At 44.5% G+C, this 20447-nt stretch overlaps 1 protein-coding gene across 3 annotated transcripts in view; it reads right to left on the reverse strand.

The window, feature by feature from the left end:
* ATXN1 (ataxin 1) overlaps positions 1-2525 on the reverse strand; it is a 322925-nt gene extending 320400 nt beyond the window's left edge. For 2 of the 3 annotated variants that reach the window (XM_040432641.1, XM_040432638.1), the window contains exon 1: positions 2294-2525. The gene's annotated coding sequence lies outside the window, so the exon portion shown is untranslated. Of the gene's footprint in view, positions 1-9; positions 369-2293 lie in introns of those variants that run through there. The other variant, XM_040432639.1, reaches the window with a different exon arrangement.
* Positions 2526-20447: the final 17922 nt, after the last annotated feature.

The following is a 20447-nucleotide window of genomic DNA, read 5'->3' on the forward strand; positions in this document are numbered from 1 at the left end:
TGAAATTACCTTGAAAGCACTCTACACTTTAAAGACACTTGTCTCTGCACAAGCCTTTAGTCCATGGCTGACACAAACCTTTGGGGATTCAGAATAAGCTTGACAACTTCATCCGCACTCTGGTGTCATGCAATCTGCTCATTCTCTTACACGTCTGTCCTTGCTAGGCTAGGCAGCATTTCCCCTAGCTGAGCTTTCCCCGAGGCCCTGTCTCCTTTCACACACACCGCATCCTCCTCCCAGCTACGCCTGACTCACTGTACTCACCCACTGGGAGGAGGGAGCTTTACACTACACTACACACAGCTCTTTCACTATGCTTACTCACTCCGCTTCACGTACATACTATACACACAGTTGTAAGACCAGACCAAGAAGAAGACCATTATTCTTCACTGACACCTGAGCTCCTGCCCTACAAACCTATGGTTTAGGGCGAAGAATAGGCTTACCTGCTCTAGGGCCACCCGATGCTCGCGCTGTCAGTATGCTACAATGATGTTATTTAAAGGACTATATAGTCACCTATACATACTTGCTTTAGTAGTACCATAGCAGATTATATATATATATATATATACAGGTGAAACTCGAAAAATTAGGATATTGTGCAAAGTTCATTTATTTCAGTAATGCAACTTAAAAGGTGAAACTAATATATGAGATAGACTCATTACATGCAAAGCGAGATATTTTAAGCCTTTCTTTGTTATAATTTGGATGATTATGGCTTACAGCTTATGAAAACCCCAAAGTCACAATCTCAGGTCCCCTTTGCTCAGGGGGTATGGATTAATTAGCTGACTAGAGTGCGACACTTTGAGCCTAGAATATTGAACCTTTTCACAATATTCAAATTTTAGGCTACATTAATGCAATTCCTTTTAAGTTGCATTACTGAAATAAATGGACTGTTGCACGATATTCTAATTTTTCGAGTTTCACCTATATATATATATATATATATATATATATATATAAATATGTAGAAAACGTCAACAATTTGCACAGGCATTTATCCCTCCAGCTCTTGTTCTTGCCCTTTTAATTCCTTTCGATAAACTCTCACTTTAATAAGTTTCCTTCTACTTGTACTCTTATGCCTTTAATACGGTTTTGTAGGATATTGTACAGCACCATAGAAGATGATGCTACTATATAAATTGTATGTCTAATGGACTGAGTAGGGCCGTACTGTTCTCCAGGAGGTCCTGGTGGAAGCCTTCAACGTGTAGCCAAGCTTTTTGGGGTGAAGTAGTGAGCTTCAGGCCGGCCTTTTTATCTACTGAAGACTTTTGGCCTTTACTTCAGACTTCTAATCTCAAGCGGTGTCTTCCGAGCTTCTCGTACATAATTTAAGTAAACTATTGTATAATACTAATAGAATTGAACATTTGGGCCTACAAACAGGGACTGAAACTGCCAGACATGAATAGTATTTACTATAGCTAGAGCGCCTTGCTAATAACCTGTAATATGACCATAGTATATGTAATACAATCATGTCCTCCACTCTTGCATATGATGTTGGCCGACATTAGTTTTTCTCTGACATAAAGCATGAGGCCTGTCTAAGTAGCCCATTTACCGTCCAACCGGTAGATATCAGGCCAGGTGCAGACAACATGTAGGTTTCTGTGCTCTTGCTGAATTAATAAATGACCAGACCATGAAAAATGAAATGATAGAAATACTACAAAGCTGACAGCCCCCCGTAATGTTGTACCGGGTGGTCTCTATACTGGAGCAGACTGAGAGATCAGACAGCAGGAGGAGGGGATTGACAGAGGTGACATAAACGTGCAGTCTCCTCTCTCGTACACATACACACGTAGGCTCTCCCTTTGCAGACTCTTTTCAGCACCCCATGGGGGAAGTGGTAACTGCACAGATCTCTTCCCTACTACTGACAACCTTAACCACTGTGTCACTCCACACAACACCACAGGCAGCTCAACAGGGGTTAATGGTTACCGTCAGGGCCCATTGCATCCACAAAAAGAATACTCACCCTTGTCTAATCGACCGAGTTTATACGTCGACCCTTACGGAGAACAATTATCCACCTATGACTGTAATAAAAAAGAAAGAGAATACGCCTGTACCTCCAGATGATTACAGTTTGCTGCTGCTTCTCTTTAAAGGCTTGGAAAGCAGGAACAGAAAGCCCAGCTTATGGTCGCTTAGGTTGTATAGAAATATCCACAGGAATACGTGTGCATGTACAAAACGTCTTGTCTGCTGCTATTTCCACAATCAACAAAGAACAGCAAAGAGGAAAAAATGGACTTACTGTAAAGTGCGGTAGAGAGGTTGTTGGTGGAAGAGGGTGTCTGAGCTGCTGCCTCTTTTTTTTTTTTTTTTTTGTGTTACTCTGCCCCCCCCCTCTCGCAGTAAGACAGGTCTTGTATGTCTCCTCTACTGTAGTAGAAATGATGTCTGCAGTACAGCTCTCTCTCTCCAGTATGTAAATGTGTAATAGAAGCCAAATATGGAGCAGTTGGCTGCCTCTGCAACAGCTCAAGGATCCTACTTCATGCAAAAGGGAGGAAAGAAGGGGGGGGGGGAGTGTGTGGAGGCAAGGCAACACTTTGGCAGACAGCCAAGGCAGCCACACAGATTATTGCATACGCACAACAGAGCTGGGGCGGTCTCACTTAACCCTTTCTATAGTGCTCCTCACTAGCCTGGCCTGACATGCAATAATCCATTCCATGTTGCGTCGTCTTAAAGGGCATGAGTGCATGAGTTAAATATTTAAAAAAAAACAAAAAAAAAACATATTTTTTTTTTAAAATCTCGGAGAAAGAACCGAAAAAAAGAAGGAGGTGTCAATGTAAAGTAACTTTGAAAGTGCAGGTTTTGATTTCAGCAGGGTGTGTGCTTCTGTTGGAAAAAGAAAGGGGTGGAGAAGAGTCATAGAGTAGGAATTGTGAAGGAAAGCCAAGCTCAATGTCCACAGGGATGAACAGTGCAGACTTGCATGTCAACGTCACGTAGGAAATAGCATTGAGTTTAACTGTTTTACGGCCAAGGAGGTCAGACAAGGCATTGCACTAGAAACAATGCTACATGCACACAACCTGGTTGTCTCCGGTGAGGAGAAGGTCGCCTGCCATTCTGCTCCTGATACTAGATGGAGCTGCCTATTCACCTACAGAGAAGCCTGTTGTGACAAAAGCTTAAAGGGAACCTGTCAAGTTGTACATGCAGCCATAAGTGCAGTCAGCAGGACGAGCCGAGTTGATTGATATATAGATCCGTGGGAAAAGATTGATTAAAGCTTTTAATTTACATACCGTAAATACCTGCTTTCTACGCTTAGGAGTCCAGTGGGCGGTCCTACTGAGTGTTTTAAAGAATTCTTTCACACTGATAGAGGGAAGAAGAAGAAGCAGAGATTTAAAGGGGTTGTTCCCCGAAAAATATTCTACTGTTTTCAAACCAGCACCTCGATCTGAATACTTTTATAATTGCTTGTATTTAAAAATGCATTTTAGCTACTGCGTGATTGAATGAAATCTATATGTATAGCGCCACCTGCTGTTTGCTCTTTTTCTAATTGCTTTATCCTGCTCAATGAAATGGAAGCACATGCTCAGTTCCATCCTTCCACTGCCACTAGCTGCAGCAGACGGGACACACCCCTGGAAAAAGATATGACCCCCTAAGCTGTCAGCTTGAAATAAACCTAGCACAACAATTGGAGCAATGAATACAGGGCTGGTTCTAGCTGCGGTTGTCATGTACTAGACCAGGGATGGCCAACCTGTGGCTCTCCAGCTGTTGCAAAACTACAACTCCCAGCATGCCCAGACAGCCTACAGCAGGGCATGGTGGGAATTGTAGTTTTACAACAGCTGGAGAGCCGCAGGTTGGCCAGCCCTGTACTAGACTATGTGTGATTTTCATTTTTTACATTATTCATGGGATAACCCCTTTCAATGATTAGATTACTTTACTACAAAGCACTGTATCAATCTGCTGAGCTCCTCCTGCTCTATACCACGCCTACAGAGTAGACATCATGACAGGTTCCCTTTAACAATACGACCATCAATGTTGCAGTAGTGGTCGGGGAATATAAGCTTTGTCGGTAATAACTTGCCAGGAAGGCAGCATCCATGAAGTAGGCACACTAGGCATAGTTACAGGCACCCCATACATGTGCAGATGTTCTCCTTCCACAATCTAACGGTGCAGCAGTACTCAGGAGAGCGTATTGTCACCATATATGAGAACACTGCTACTATGCAAGAATTACTGTTGCCGAATTTTTCCCTAAAACTTATAATGTGTATTTTGGATCAAGAATATTTAACTACTTGCCAAGTGGAAATGAATAACTGAGGATGTACGAATGTTTTGTGTCTATGTGCTCTCTGTTAGATTACTTGGCAGTCATCTGAAGCTCTGGATACTTACACTTAGAAAAGGAAACTGCCCTTAAAGTATAAATAGCACTTGTGACCCCCCTGCCCCCACCGTGAAAAAAAAAATTAATTTGACCTTTCCCCCGGTGTGATGTAAAGGTGTTATATTAAGACAAGGAAGACTACGACTGAGTCATTTATTCATGACACACTTGCCGTATAGTGCAGCTCACCCTCCTCGCAGCGTCACATTAGTGGAGACTGAATGGCGGGCATTGTGTCTGCTTCCTTTTATTGTGTTTTCATATTGATTGGCAATGCAAGGATATCTTGGCCCTTCTGGGATATGGCAGAGTAAACACAAGGAAATTTCTGTACAACTTTCTGGCTAAACATTGATCCTGGCCTGCGCTATTGTGGAAGCATATTTCAAGACTCCTGTGCTCCTAGATGGTAGGCGTCTAAAATAGAACTGCCATTTGGGAGATTAAATAACTGAAAAGCATTATGCCCAGATACATGCCAGTATAGTCTGCTGCAGTTTTATTTATTTATTTATTTTTTAACAAGGTGTAGACTTTGCATTCCCCAACAAGTACAGTCGCATAGTTGTGTTTATTTCCTTGGCTCCCTTCCTTGATGACATCATCAGAAGTACTTTACTCTCCTCCTCCCCCTAACAATAGTCAGGGTTGTACATTGTCTAAGCCTGTCAGCTGACAGCTTGTCAGTAAACCACAGAAGGCAGCGTGAAGCTGTTGCTGATTCAGTGGGAGAGCTGTGCAGCCAATGACTGCGCAGCCGCCCCGAGTCAATCCACTCCCATCCGTGTCAATCAGGAAGGGCTCAGCTCAGATAGATGGATTATACGTGCCGGAATGGAAGAAAGGTGCTCTGTACTCAAAATTAGATTTATCAAGTAACTCCTGGCACCGCAGAGCTGTAGGCAAGGCACTTGCATGAGAAATATAAAACATGACAAAGAGGATTAGAATAAAAAGTGTTATATATAGGACTGATATACAGTATGTATACAGTAGTAGAAATGTATGGTGGAACATCACATAAATTGTGATTAAAGAGGTTTTCAAAGAGTTTTTTTTTACTAATCGGTGGGGGTCTGACACCCGGGACCGTCGCTGTTCAGCTGCTTGAGAAGGCATTTGTGCCTAGGGCCGCAGCCTTCTCCAGCTTTTCCTAGCCCAGTGATGTCACGTTCATCGGTCACATGGCCTAGGTGCAGCTCGGCCCCATTGAAGTGAATGGGGCTGTGCTGCAATACCAAGCAAAGCCACTATACTATGTACGGCGCTGTGCTACTGTGAACGCCGCTGCCTTCTCAAACAGCTGATCTGTGGGGGTCCCGGGTGTCAGACCCCTAATGATCACTGATGTCTTATCATCATCATCATCAAAAAAAAAAAAACTCTCGGAAAACCCCGTATAATTTATTTCTAGTTCTGATGAAGTCAAAATACATCACCCCAATAGAAGCATTTTAAAGCTTGAAGTTTGAACATGCCATGCTGACAGTATCATTTCGGCGGTGCCCACATCGTACCACATGTTGTTTTGTTCATTGTGCTACTAATAAAATACAACATGGTAGAGCATACGCTACATAGACAAACAGTTCATTTTAACCCCTTCCCAACCATTCTCCGTATATTTACAGCTCATCTTCCTGGCTGCAGGAGGAGGCCAGATGCATTCTGGGTGCTGACATTAGGCCCCTGGACCAGTGGCTCCTATTAATCCCTTCTGGACCACGCCATATAAATAGATGGCTAATAGCATTTCCCCTGTGCATGCAGCTGTGAAGGTACATGAAGCATTTGATGGCACTGAGTGTCACTGCATGCAGTGACGTCTGCAGGATTAAGCTGGCGCACCGACAGCCCAGTCCTATACTGTGACTTGGAACAGAAATAATCACAGAAACAGCACTCATATTTAGTGCTGTGTTCTCGATGGGGGAGTACTGCTTCAGCATTTGGGTGTTTGCTAGAGAACTTCGTAATGACATCACAGGTAACCCCTGTGTAGAGGGGTCTTAGACGCATGCAAAGAATATGATCTGCATATTTTCTGCATGCATGTCAATTACAAATCACTGGTAACAGTGATCTATGGGTAGGGTTGCCATCAGACCGGTATCTCACCGGCATGTGTAACATCCCGGAGTATGTCACTAAACTCTTTCTCCCCGCTACAACATGTTAGGTGTACATTTATTGTCATCTTGTGTAATCTAACATTGCATCTTTCTGTATATGTATTTTCTAGGCCTGTTTTATGTATTATGCTGTAATTTCCATGTTCACCAGCAGGTGGCAGCAATATGTTTAGCAGGACCTTATCCAGTTTAGTATTGCTGGACTGGAATAGTACATTCCAGTCTAGCCCCCTCCCCCATCTCTGAGCAGAAGTGGGCTGTCCCATGTCCTGTCTCATGGGGAGGAAGGAAAGTTCTAGTTAGTGTACCAGCCCCCCCTGCTAGGGGAAGGCTGTGTTGGTAGGAGCTCCCAGACATAGGGATCCCAACCAGGATCCAGTCTCGGCTGAGGCCAAAGATCCTTCTTCCCAGACTGAGCCTTCAGCCTCAGTGCTGGTAGAAAGCAAGCAGCACCTCCAGAACTACAGAACTCCAGGACAGACCATTACCTGCGAGCAGTCCTGTGAGTAACTTATCCAGAGACCAGGAGAAGCCAAATTCCTCCTCAGCTAGTCAGGCCCACACCAAGCAGACAGACAGAGCAGAAGATAGATACCTATCAGATTCACTAGGCATATGATAAGAAGCAGAATATATATTGATTCCTGCCACATATTGCCAATACCTGCTGGGCCCCAAGACTATTGCTGTACTCGTATGGATTACGCTGCCATTAAGTAAAGATAAGTTGGATTATATCACCAGTCTGGATCTCATTCCTTATTATCAAAGTTCCTCAGTTACTCCTACTAACAACACTCAATTTATTGCAAGTGAGCCAGGATCCAGGAGTCCAGCCGTACCAAGGTAGGAGACACCGTTGACACTACATAGAGACATTATCCCCACTCTGGCATTCCTCACCTGGTACGTGAGTTATATCATCTTAAAGGGCCCTGTGACTATAACCTGCGCACATTGCAATTGGCGTCACAAACAAAAACTATTAATATTGCGCCAGTGTGCATCAGTCCCAATCTGGCTTACTGCATATTTTGGCGTCACTGTGAACAGGATCGGATCGAATTGTGTGCTTATCCCTGACAACAGAACCGGATCCAATTGTGTGTTTAACCGGATCACAGTACTACAAGTTCTGAGAATTGTACAAAACCCTGAAAATTGACTTTATTGCCTTGTTGCTGTGCAAGAAAGCACCATGCGGTGCCCACGAGTACTCAAAAGGTTAATTCGCCATATTCGCAAAATGGCGCCGCCTCTCCAGAGCGCGAAGATGCCAAATACGCCCCCCTAGAAGCGGGAAAACTAAAGACTGCCCACCACAAACTTTACATTGTGAGCCAAGGGAGTGAAGACTCCTCCCTCTGGGCTCCACCCTCACTTCCTGAACGCACCCCGACAAAGGAGCCAAGGAAGATGGCGCTCCCTTCGCCGAAATGGAACAAAATGGTTATCGGAGGAGAGCCTGTTTATGAAGACCACCCGCCAGAGATTCAAGTCTCTCAACTGGTGAAGAGAAGTGGTCCCTCCGTTTTTGCCGCAAGCCTGGAGGCAGTGGATCCCTCCGTGGCTACAGAGCCTGCAACCCAGATTGCTGCCAGCGCAGAAGAAAAGATGGCCACCACACTCCAGTCCGCTCCCGCGGAAGCAGATGTCAACCCCCTCAAGACACAGGAGGAGATGACTGCGCAAACCATCTTACCGGCTGCCCCAGCGACTGACGTCCCGGACCAGAAGCAAGCCGCGATACCTGCCAAGCGGACTACAGCTTCGGAGACGGCCCTGATGACGTCACCTATAGCGCAGGTCCCCGCGCACCACCAGGAGGAATCGGAACCGGCCGCCCGGCCATGACATCAGGTAGGAGCAGACGCACTCCCTGAGGCCCAGGCCCAGTCCGTAGCTGCCTCTGCACCGCTCCCTGTGGGTCCCAATACCTCTATCAGGCCTAGGCCTGCTCCGCTAAGGACACCTAATGGTGCGGCAGAGGCGGCCGGAACTTCCACTCTGCCGCCCAGAGCTAATACCGCCAGAGCGGGACGTTTAAACCCAGAGGTCACCGTAGTGATCCCTGAAATCCCTGCGACTCCAACTCTACAGGTGGGGCAAATAAATAACTCTGTCCTGACTTTCAATCCCAGAGTGCAACCCTACGTACTGCCCTGGAAGCTGCCACAGGCACCCTCAGTTTGTCTACCAGAGCCCCTTCAGCCGGAGGTTTTGTCCACCTCTGCACCGGCTAGGGATCCCGGCTTGCAGCATGTCACAGCTGCATTCACCAGGCTTACTGCTCGGCCAATTCCAAAAGACACCACAAGAGGGCAGTGGTGCACCATTACAGCTGCAGAGAGCACCAGACAGCTTAAAGAAAAACTTTTGCATCCTCAAACATGGGATCCAGGAGGATGTTTTCCAGACTTTTCTGTAAGGAAAACTACCCATTGTGCAAATTACCCACTACCTTGCGTGAATTACAATTAACTCTATTGTTGCCCATTGGATTACAATTAACTTTTGGACTTTTTGTTCCTGTCCACAGTCAAGCACTTCAAGAAAAAAAGACTCAAGTCATATTTGAGCGTATTATTGCATTGATATTTGCATAATGTTTTTGCACTAATTTTTCCAGTTTATAAGTTGATCTTTTTATTTCTAGTTCTTATACTCTTTTTAAAAAGACTTTGTTGCGCAAGCGTCAAAATTCTCCTGTCCTCATATCCCAGCTCTGTTTTTAACACACTGAACTACTGTATAATCCAGCATATATGACGACTGGATTGTACAGTACTACCCCTGTATGGTGCGTGGCACGTGTATAGCGCAATTGCACTGCACATTCATGCACCATACCGATATACATTAAAAACAACTAAAATCTAAAAATAATAAAAATAATGAGAGATTTTGCATTTCAGTTATCATCAGCAATAGGTCCATTTGATTTGTTGTGTATCTTGTTTCTCATAACAGGTGTCTATGTTTGTTACCTCTGTCTCTAGGATGTTGCATTAATATATTGTATATTGCACTTGAAACACACCATTTGGAGTGAATCTATATCTGTATGACTATGAACTGGTGGCCGATTTATATTGGGTCTGGATTTTGTAAATACAATTATGATGCATGCAACTATAATGGTAGCCGGTCCGCATGCCCACACCTAACATGGTGCTCGCGGAGCGCCCGACATTCCACGCATGCGCCGTGCTGGGGTGCCGCCCGCCGCTCCTGGATGACGATCGTCGCGCAGTAAGTGCGTGACCTTCCTCCTCCGGACCGGCGTGGCGTGGCCTGCGGCGCGACGTTCATGGTGGAATGCCGGGCGCCATGTACAGAGCACTCACCATGTGATAGCACTCAGGTGAGTTGAAATAGACAGATGGCAGGCTAGCCAATGATATCAGTGTTTTGATTGAATGACAGCCCACCAGCAAATAAGATACAGTCGTCCCATCTACTTAAGGGACTACCCTCACCACACCAACCAGTACCCCTTGAAAAAGCTGTACGCGAAACGTGCGTTGGGGGGTGGACCGGTAGTGCTGCTGTACGGTATACTATAACTGTGTGGTCAGTATTTTTCTATGTGCTGGTTATAACTCCATTTACCCTATTGCCTCAGTTAGCCATCTGTGGTGTGTATTATCACTCCAATCCTGGTATCTGTTGTACAAACAATGCATTTAGGTAAATTATGCAAATTTTGAGCCATAGTGTGTAGGTACAACATACCTTCTATGTGATGACCAATCAGGAAGTTCTTTGCACGTGCACTTTATTTATATATACCGGCAGTTCACCATCGGTCCCCTTGGTTTTTAATATGTATTGTGACCTGTATTAAATGTTTTAGTGTGACTTGTGTCAATCATGTGTTTTTTTTTTATTTTCTAATAAAATGATGTTATTTTTTGACTATTTTTGTACCATTAGTGTTATTTGCAATATATTTGACCCACTCCTTTTGGTCGGTTTTTATGCTCTAATCAGGGGTGGGCCCTGAATTTTGTTTTGGCTTTACATAGGTTCTTTAACCACCTCAGCCCCCATAGCTTAAACACCCTTAAAGACCAGGCCACTTTTTACACTTCTGACCTACCCTACTTTCACCGTTTATTGCTCGGTCATGCAACTTACCACCCAAATGAATTTTATCTCCTTTTCTTCTCACTAATAGAGTTTTCATTTGGTGGTATTTCATTGCTGCTGACATTTTAACTTTTTTTGTTATTAATCGAAATTTAACGATTTCTTTGCAAAAAAATGTCATTTTTCACTTTCAGTTGTAAAATTTTGAAAAAAAAACAACATCCATATATAAATTTTGATCTAAATTTATTGTTCTACATGTCTTTGATAAAAAAAAAATGTTTGTGTAAAAAAAAAATGTTTTGGGTAAAAGTTATAGCGTTTACAAACTATGGTACAAAAATGTGAATTTCCGCTTTTTGAAGCAGCTCTGACTTTCTGAGCACCTGTCATGTTTCCTGAGGTTCTACAATGGCCAGACAGTACAAACACCCCACAAATGACCCCATTTCGGAAAGTAGACACCCTAAGGTATTCGCTGATGGGCATAGTGAGTTCATAGAACTTTTTATTTTTTGTCACAAGTTAGCGGAAAATGATGATTTTTTCTTTTTTTTTTCTTACAAAGTCTCATATTCCACTAACTTGTGACAAAAAATAAAAAGTTCTATGAACTCACTATGCCCATCAGCGAATACCTTTGGGTGTCTTCTTTCCAAAATGGGGTCACTTGTGGGGTAGTTATACTGCCCTGGCATTCTAGGGGCCCAAATGTGTGGTAAGGAGTTTGAAATCAAATTCTGTAAAAAATGGCCGGTGAAATCCAAAAGGTGCCCTTTGGAATGTGGGCCCCTTTGCCCACCTAGGCTGTAAAAAAGTGTCACACATGTGATATCTCCGTACTCAGGAGAAGTTGGGGAATGTGTTTTGGGGTGTCATTTTACATATACCCATGCTGGGTGAGATAAATATCTTGGTCAACTGCCAACTTTGTATAAAAAAATGGGAAAAGTTGTCTTTTGCCAAGATATTTCTCTCACCCAGTATGGGTATATGTAAAATGACACCCCAAAACACATTCCCCAACTTCTCCTGAATACGGAGATACCACATGTGTGACACTTTTTTGCAGCCTAGGTGGGCAAAGGGGCCCACATTCCAAAGAGCACCTTTCGGATTTCACCGGCCATTTTTTACAGAATTTGATTTCAAACTCCTTACCACACATTTGGGCCCCTAGAATGCCAGGGAAGAATAACTACCCCACAAGTGACCCCATTTTGGAAAGAAGACATTTGAGTGTCTCCGCAATCATTACATGTATGCCCAGCATTAGGAGTTTCTGCTATTTTCCTTATATTGAGCATACGGGTAATGAGATTTTTTTTTCCCTCTGGGCTGAAAGAAAAAAATGAACGGCACAGATTTCTTCATTCGCATCGATCAATGTGGATGAAAAAATCTCTGCCAAAAAAAGAAAAAGGAGGGGAAAGGCGTCTGCCAGGACATAGGAGCTCCGCCCAACATCCAAACCCACTTAGCTCGTATGCCCTGGCAAACCAGATTTCTCCATTCACATCAATCGATTTTTTTTTTTATATATACAAAGTGTTTGCCAAAGTATATGAACACCACCACCTCCTCAGCTCATATGCCTCGGCAAATGTATCTTTTACTGCAGAGGAGAAATCTCGTCTTGCAGCGCCGCATACACTGACTTGCGTGTAATCTGACAGCAGCGCAATGCTTCTGTCAGAATGCACATCAGTGCTGCAGCTAGTCGATCGGTTGGTCCACCTGGAAGGTAAAAAAAACAAAACAAAAAAGAAAAAAACAGGCTGCAACGCAATAAATTTATTAACTTTTGAACAGAACATATAAACTTTTTTTTAACTTTTTTAACTGAACGTTAACTTTTTTACTTACCGGTAATTTTTTTTTTGTTTAGTTTTTTTTACCTTTATAGAACAAACCTCTCCTTCCCCATGGGACAATGTGCAAAGCGCGAGGTTTGCAGCAGCTGTGAGTAAAAGGGCCCTAATAGCCCTGTGTGCCTGTCCTGTGAGATGCAATCCCTATGCTAAGTGTACCTGGGTGTGGTACTTCCGGAAACACTCTCCAAAGCATAGGGCAGGGTGGTCAGGACAGTCAGGACAGAAATAGCGGGTGTCACGCCTTATTCCACTCCTGCTACAGACACAACATCTTTTTCGGGGTGACGGTTGGGTTGAGGTACCAGGAACGACACTGGGGAAATGTCGCTCGTGTAGACGGCTAACTACACTGGTGGATGGGGCCACGGAACCTTCTGGATACAGGAGGTTCTCGATGATCTCTTCCTGGAATTTGAGGAAGGATCCTGTTCTCCCAGCCTTACTGTAGAGAACAAAACTATTGTACAGAGCCAACTGAATTAAATATACAGACACCTTCTTATACCAGCATCTGGTGCGTCGGGAAACTAAATACGGAGACAACATCTGGTCATTGAAGTCCACCCCTCCCATGAGCAAATTATAGTCGTGGACTGAGAGGGGCTTTTCAATGACACGGGTTGCTTGCTCAATTTGTATTGTCGTGTCTGCGTGAATGGAGGAGAGCATGTAAACGTCACGCTTGTCTCTCCATTTCACCGCGAGCAGTTCTTCGTTACACAAGGCAGCCCTCTCCCCCCTTGCAACACGGGTGGTAACGAGCCGTTGGGGGAAGCCCACGCGACTAGTTCGCGCGGTGCCACAGGCGCAAATCTGTTCTAGAAACAAATGCCTAAAGAGGGCCACACTTGTGTAGAAATTGTCCACATAAAGATGGTACCCCTTGCCAAATAAGGGTGACACCAAGTCCCAGACTGTCTTCCCACTGCTCCCCAGGTAGTCAGGGCAACCGACCGGCTCCAGGGTCTGATCTTTTCCCTCATAGATCCGAAATTTGTGGGTATAGCCTGTGGCCCTTTCACAGAGCTTATACAATTTGACCCCATACCGGGCACGCTTGCTTGGGATGTATTGTTTGAAGCCAAGGCGCCCGGTAAAATGTATTAGGGACTCGTCTACGCAGATGTTTTGCTCGGGGGTATACAAATCTGCAAATTTCTGGTTGAAGTGGTCTATGAGGGGCCGAATTTTGTGGAGCCGGTCAAAAGCTGGGTGGCCTCTGGGACGGGAGGTGGTGTTGTCGCTAAAATGCAGGAAACGGAGGATGGCCTCAAATCGTGCCCTGGACATAGCAGCAGAGAACATGGGCATGTGATGAATCGGGTTCGTGGACCAATATGACCGCAATTCATGCTTTTTAGTTAGACCCATGTTCAGGAGAAGGCCCAGAAAAAATTTTATTTCGGAAACTTGGACTGGTTTCCACCAGAAAGGCTGGGCATAATAGCTTCCCGGGTTGGCGGATATAAATTGTGTGGCATACCGGTTTGTCTCGGTTTGACTAAGTCCAAGAGCTCCGCAGTCAAGAACAGCTCAAAAAATCCCAGGGCCGAACCGATATGAGCCGTCTCAACCCGAACTCCAGACTGGGCGGTGAAAGGGGGAACTAATGGTGCGGCTGAAGTTGGTGACTGCCAATCAGGGTTTGCCAGCACCTCAGGGATTCTAGGGGCTCTACGGGCCTGTCTGTGCGGTGGCTGCGACGGGGTAACTACTGCACGTGCCACCGTACCAGCTTCAACTGCCCTTCTGGTGCTCGCCACTTCACCATGTTGTACGGCAGTGCTGGTACTAGGTCCAGGGAGGGCTGCGCTGCTGGTGTATGACTCACCACGTGATCCGACAGCGCCAGCCCCACTCTGCTGCTCTTGAAGCGGATCCTGCGCAACCTGTGGTCTAGCGACACGGGGCCGGGTACGCCTGGTTCTATCAGGGACCTCCACCTCCTCGTCCGAACTTTGGGTCAGAGAGCCACTGCTTTCTACAGGTTCATATTCTGACCCGCTAGATTCTTCAGATGAGGGTTCCCATTCCTCATCCGACTGGGTCAGAATCCTGTAGGCCTCTTCAGAAGAATACCCCCTGTTTGACATTTTGGACTACTAAATTTAGGGGTATTCCCTGAGACTACCCAAGAAAAAAAGCAAGCCTGTCTTACAAAGGGGAGGCGAGCGAAGTACCGGAGGCCGCTGCGGTTGATAAAAAATATCAAAACTGATTTTTTTATCGCCGCAGAGCGTGTAAAGTGAATGTGCAGTGATCAAAAAAAAATAATTTTTTGTCACTGCGGTGGGGCGGGCGTGGGTGAACGCACGTGTGGGCGACCGATCAGGCCTGATCGGGCAAACACTGCGTTTTGGGTGGAGGGCGAACTAAAGTGACACTAATACTATTATAGATCTGACCGTGATCAGTTTTGATCACTTACAGATACTATAAAAGTACAAATGCTGATTAGCGATACGCTAATCAGCGACTCAGTGTCTGCGGTGCGGTGGGCCGGGCGCTAACCGATCGCTAACTACATAACCAAGGGGCCTAAACTATCATAAAACCTAACAGCCAATACTAGTGAAAAAAAAAGTGACAGTTTACACTGATCACTTTTTGTCTTTCACTTAGTGATTGACAGGGGCGATCAAAGGGGTGATCAAAGGGTTAATTGGGGTGCAGGGGGTGATCTGGGGCTAAAGTGTGGTGTTGGTGCTACTCACTGTGAAGTCTGCTCCTCTGCTGGATCCAACCGACGAAAAGGACCAGCAGAGGAGCAGACAAGCCATATAACAGATCATATTTACTAATATGATCTGTTATATGGCTTGTGATTCGTTTTTTTGAAAATCGCCAGCCTGCCAGCCAATGATCGATGCTGGCAGGCAGGTGACGAAATTGTTCTTTAACTTTGCCGGCCCGCGATGCGCATGCGCGGGCCGGCTTTGAGCGAAATCTCGCGTCTCGCGAGATGACGCGTATATGCGTGACTCTGCGCAGCGCTGCCGCCTCCGGAAAGCGATCCTGCGTTAGGCGGTCCGGAGGCGGTTAAGATAACATGCCTATTGTGTGTATTATCCTTCTAGGTGCCGCAATGTGAATTTATGCACTGTTTATGATGATTGCACTTAACCATTGCACTTAACAAAAATGTAGTAACTTACTTTTGTATGTCTTACCTTGACAGCTCTTGTTCTCTCCCCCCTTTATACGGACTGTCTTCATATGGACATTGAAAACTAATGGCCTACACCCGGTGATGTATACCCATAGGTACCCAGGGTAGGACCAAGTGGTAAGTCCAGGCAGGTACCCCTGCTGCTTCTGGAATCGTTAGAAGCACTAGGCTGCTCCTTCCTGCTTGTTAAATGTTCGGGATTGTTCCTATCCTGAGGTGTCTCATTTCCAGGAGATCCATGCTGCCCTCCTCCTGTGACTTGCCAGAAGTATACGGAGACAATAAATACCTCCCCTTCTGAGCCTTTTGCCTAAGGTAAGGCGCCTCAAGCCTTAGAGCCATATTCTAGCTACCCCACAGTCATCATAGTGATCGTGCTACAAGCCAAATTTCTTCAGGCTATGGTGCAGGGAAGGGAATACAGGATAAAGCCACCCTTTCATTTGAGGGCATTCCATTACATAATGGTGGGATTACGGAGTAAAGACACCCCCATGCTTTCTTTGATGTTTGATGGCCATAATAACATACAAAGTCAGTCAGTAAAGGTTTTGCTTTGTGCAGTATTTAGGTTACCTGGTTATACCAAGAGAAGGAAACTGTGTGTTGGACACCTTACTCTAGCGGGCAGGAACCTGGGGAAAGCCGTTTCATGTTTTGTCTATGTATGTCCTTATATGTAATTCACGCAGCACTTTGTATTTATTGGGTACCCAGAGCTGGTTCCTCACCCTCCTAAGCATATGCCGAGGACGGCTTACCTTAAAGTAAAGGGGAATGTAACATCCCAGAGTATGTCACTAAACTCTTTCTCCCCACTACAACATGTTAGGTGTACATTTATTGTCATCTTGTGTAATCTAACATTGCATCTTTCTGTATATGTATTTTCTAGGCCTGTTTTATGTATTAAGCTGTAATTTCCATGTTCACCAGCAGGTGGCAGCAATATGTTTAGCAGGACCTTATCCAGTTTAGTATTGCTGACTGGAATAGTACATTCCAGTCTAGCCCCCCCTTTCTGAGCAGAAGTGGGCTGTTCCATGTCCTGTCTCATGGGGATGAAGGAAAGTTCTAGTTAGTGTACCACCCCCCCCTGCTAGGGGAAGGCTGTGTTGGTAAGAGCTCCCAGACATAGGGATCCCAACCAGGATCCAGCCTCGGCTGAGGCCAAAGATCCCTCTTCCCAGACTGAGCCTTCAGTCTCAGTGCTGGTAGAAAGCAAGCAGCACCTCCAGAACTACAGAACTCCAGGACAGACCATTCCCTGCGAGCAGTCCTGTGAGTAACTTATCCAGAGACCAGGAGAAGCCAAATTCCTCCTCAGCTAGTCAGGCCCACACCAAGCAGACAGAGCAGAAGATAGATACCTACCAGATTCACTAGGCATATGATAAGAAGCAGAATATATATTGATTCCTGCCACATATTGCCAATACCTGCTGGGACCCAAGACTATTGCTGTACTCGTATGGATTACACTGCCATTAAGTAAAGATAAGTTGGATTATATCACCAGTCTGGATCTCATTCCTTATTATCAACGTTCCTCAGTTACTCCTACTAACAACACTCAATTTATTGCAAGTGAGCCAGGATCCAGGAGTCCAGCCGTACCAAGGTAGGAGACACCGTTGACACTACATAGAGACATTATCCCCACTCTGGCATTCCTCACCTGGTACGTGAGTTATATCATCTTAAAGGGCCCTGTGACTATAACCTGCGCACATTGTAATTGGCGTCACGAACAAAAACTATTAATATTGCGCCAGTGTGCATCAGTCCCAATCCGGCTTACTGCACATGGACGGTATTTTAGTAGCCCTGCTGGTAATTTTTTTTAACGGTAATATTGATTGCCGGTATTTTTCTACAAGTCCTGTTACTAATAAGCGGTTCCATTGTGGAGCACTCCTTAATACAGTCTTTAACCACCTCAGCCCCTATAGCTTAAACACCCTGAAAGACCAGGCCACTTTTTACACTTCTGACCTACACTACTTTCACCGTTTATTGCTCGGTCATGCAACTTACCACCCAAATGAATTTTACCTCCTTTTCTTCTCACTAATAGAGCTTTCATTTGGTGGTATTTCATTGCTGCTGACATTTTTAATTTTTTGTTATTAATCGAAATTTAACGATTTTTTTGCAAAAAAATGACATTTTTCACTTTCAGTTGTAAAATTTTGCAAAAAAAACGACATCCATATATAAATTTTTCTCTAAATTTATTGTTCTACATGTCTTTGATAAAAAAAAAATGTTTGGGTAAAAAAAAAATGGTTTGGGTAAAAGTTATAGCGTTTACAAACTATGGTACAAAAATGTGAATTTCCGCTTTTTGAAGCAGCTCTGACTTTCTGAGCACCTGTCATGTTTCCTGAGGTTCTACAATGGCAACAGTACAAACACCCCACAAATGACCCCATTTCGGAAAGTAGACACCCTAAGGTATTCGCTGATGGGCATAGTGAGTTCATAGAACTTTTTATTATTTGTCACAAGTTAGCGGAAAATGATGATTTTTTTTTTTTTTCTTACAAAGTCTCATATTCCACTAACTTGTGACAAAAAAATAAAAAGTTCTATGAACTCACTATGCCCATCAGCGAATACCTTGGGGTGTCTTCTTTCCAAAATGGGGTCACTTGTGGGGTAGCTATACTGCCCTGGCATTCTAGGGGCCCAAATGTGTGGTAAGGAGTTTGAAATCAAATTCTGTAAAAAATGGCAGGTGAAATCCGAAAGGTGCTCTTTGGAATGTGGGCCCCTTTGCCCACCTAGGCTGCAAAAAAGTGTCACACATGTGGTATCTCCGTATTCAGGATAAGTTGGGGAATGTGTTTTGGGGTGTCATTTTACATATACCCATGCTGGGTGAGAGAAATATCTTGGTCAAATGCCAACTTTGTATAAAAAAATGGGAAAAGTTGTCTTTTGCCAAGATATTTCTCTCACCCAGCATGGGTATATGTAAAATGACACCCCAAAACACATTCCCCAACTTCTCCTGAATACGGAGATACCACATGTGTGACACTTTTTTGCAGCCTAGGTAGGCAAAGGGGCCCATATTCCAAAGAGCACCTTTCGGATTTCACTGGTCATTTTTTACAGAATTTGATTTCAAACTCCTTACCACACATTTGGGCCCCTAGAATGCCAGGGCAGTATAACTACCCCACAAGTGACCCCATTTTGGAAAGAAGACACCCCAAGGTATTCGCTGATGGGCATAGTGAGTTCATGGAAGTTTTTATTTTTTGTCACAAGTTAGTGGAATATAAGACTTTGTAAGAAAAAAAAATAAAAAATCATCATTTTCCACTAACTTGTGACAAAAAATAAAAAATTCTAGGAACTCGCCATGCCCCTCACGGAATACCTTGTGGTGTCTTCTTTCCAAAATGGGGTCACTTGTGGGGTAGTTATACTGCCCTGGCATTCTAGGGGCCCAAATGTGTGGTAAGGAGTTTGAAATCAAATTCTGTAAAAAATGGCCAGTGAAATCCGAAAGGTGCTCGTTGGAATGTGGGGCCCTTTGCCCACCTAGGCTGCAAAAAAGTGTCACACATGTGGTATCTACGTATTCAGGAGAAGTTGGGGAATGTGTTTTGGGGTGTCATTTTACATATACCCATGCTGGGTGAGATAAATATCTTGGTCAAATGCCAACTTTGTATAAAAAAATGGGAAAAGTTGTCTTTTGCCAAAATATTTCTCTCACCCAGCATGGGTATATGTAAAATGACACCCCAAAACACATTCCCCAACTTCTCCTGAATATGGAGATACCACATGTGTGACACTTTTTTGCAGCCTAGGTGGGCAAAGGGGCCCACATTCCTTTTAGGAGGGCATTTTTAGACATTTGGATACCAGACTTCTTCTCACGCTTTGGGGCCCCTAAAATGCCAGGGCAGTATAAATTCCCCACATGTGACCCCATTTTGGAAAGAAGAGACCCCAAGGTATTCAATGAGGGGCATGGCGAGTTCATAGAAAAAAAAAAATTTGGCACAAGTTAGCGAAAAATTGATTTTTTTGATTTTTTTCTCACAAAGTCTCCCTTTCCGCTAACTTGGGACAAAAATTTCAATCTTTCATGGACTCAATATGCCCCTCAGCAAATACCTTGGGGTGTCTTCTTTCCAAAATGGTGTTATTTGTGGGGTGTTTGTACTGCCCGGGCATTTGAGGGTCTCCGCAATCATTACATGTATGCCCAGCATTAGGAGTTTCTGCTATTCTCCTTATATTGAGCATACGGGTAATGAGATTTTTTTTTTCCGTTCAGCCTCTGGGCTGAAAGAAAAAAATGAACGGCACAGATTTCTTAATTCGCATCGATCAATGTGGATGAAAAAATCTCTGCCAAAAAAAGAAAAAGGAGGGGAAAGGCGTCTGCCATGACATAGGAGCTCCGCCCAACATCCATACCCACTTAGCTCGTATGCCCTGGCAAACCAGATTTCTCCATTCACATCAATCGATGTGGATGAATAAATCATTGCCGGGATTTTTTTTTTTTTATATATACAAAGTGTTTGCCAAAGTATATGAACACCGCCACCTCCTCAGCTCATATGCCACGGCAAACGTATCTTTTACTGCAGAGGAAAAATCTCGTCTTGCAGCGCCGCATACACCGACTTGCGTGTAATCTGACAGCAGCGCAATGCTTCTGTCAGAATGCACATCAGTGCTGCAGCTAGTCGATCGGTTGGTCCACCTGGAAGGTAAAAAAAACAAAACAA

This window comes from Bufo bufo, chromosome 5 (genome assembly GCF_905171765.1).
Source record: "Bufo bufo chromosome 5, aBufBuf1.1, whole genome shotgun sequence".
NCBI classification, from domain to species: Eukaryota; Metazoa; Chordata; class Amphibia; order Anura; family Bufonidae; genus Bufo; species Bufo bufo.